Source organism: Bison bison, unplaced genomic scaffold (assembly GCF_000754665.1).
Source record: "Bison bison bison isolate TAMUID 2011002044 unplaced genomic scaffold, Bison_UMD1.0 scf7180017851669, whole genome shotgun sequence".
NCBI classification, from domain to species: Eukaryota; Metazoa; Chordata; class Mammalia; order Artiodactyla; family Bovidae; genus Bison; species Bison bison.
The window spans coordinates 17220-18037 of record NW_011482242.1 but is presented as its reverse complement, the minus strand read 5'-3'; the positions used below and the strand labels follow the sequence as shown (position 1 = coordinate 18037).

General features: G+C 36.6%; 1 protein-coding gene across 1 annotated transcript in view; it reads right to left on the bottom strand.

Moving 5' to 3' along the window:
* The window catches only part of LOC104996862 (peripheral plasma membrane protein CASK-like), a 10736-nt gene that overhangs the window by 2474 nt on the left and 7444 nt on the right, over positions 1–818 (bottom strand). The gene's annotated exons all lie outside the window — the stretch shown is intronic.

Genomic DNA, 818 nt, shown 5'->3' with positions numbered 1-818 from the left:
ACACATTCTCCTTTAGCTCTTCTCACTCTGAACAAAGCTCTAATTGCGAGAAGGCTTTTGGGATTCAAATTTTAAACTTTGGAATAGTAATAATAAAAATAATAAAATGAGAGTAGTAAGGTGCTATTATCTATCCAGTATCTGCTAAGTACTTCACATGACCTTAAATCCTCTTCATCTTCCTGGAATTACTTCATTTTGTAATTGAGGAAGCAAAGAGGACATGAGATTAAGGATAAGATAGAGAAAATCAGGAGAATAAAAATATTATAGATTTAAAATTCTTTACAATAAGCAGTGGATAGCCCATTGTGTTTTAAAAGTGATAAAAGTCAACAATTTAGGTACTGATTAAGGAAAATATTGTTATATCAAAGAAAACTATACTATCATTAAAACCTATTTTTCTGAAGAATAATTCATCTGGGTAACATTTATGACATACTGTTGGAAAAATTAGTTTATGAACAGATTGGACGAGCCCAATTTTGTTAAACTATAACAGTGATAACACACACATACACATGATGTGTTTGTACTAAGAGAAGTCTGGAAGGATATTCCATAAAATATTGATGGCACTATTATTTGGGGGGGTGGTGGTGGTAGGACTTCCCTGGTGGCTCAGTGGTAAAGAACCTGACTGTCAATGCAGGAGACTTTGGGTTCAATCCCTGGGTCAGGAAGATCCCCTGTGGAGGAAATGGCAACCCACTCCAATATTCTTGCCTGGGAAATACCATGGACAGAGGAGCCTGGTGGGCTACACCGTGGGGTCACAAAGAGTCGGACATGACTGAGTGACTAAACAACAACTA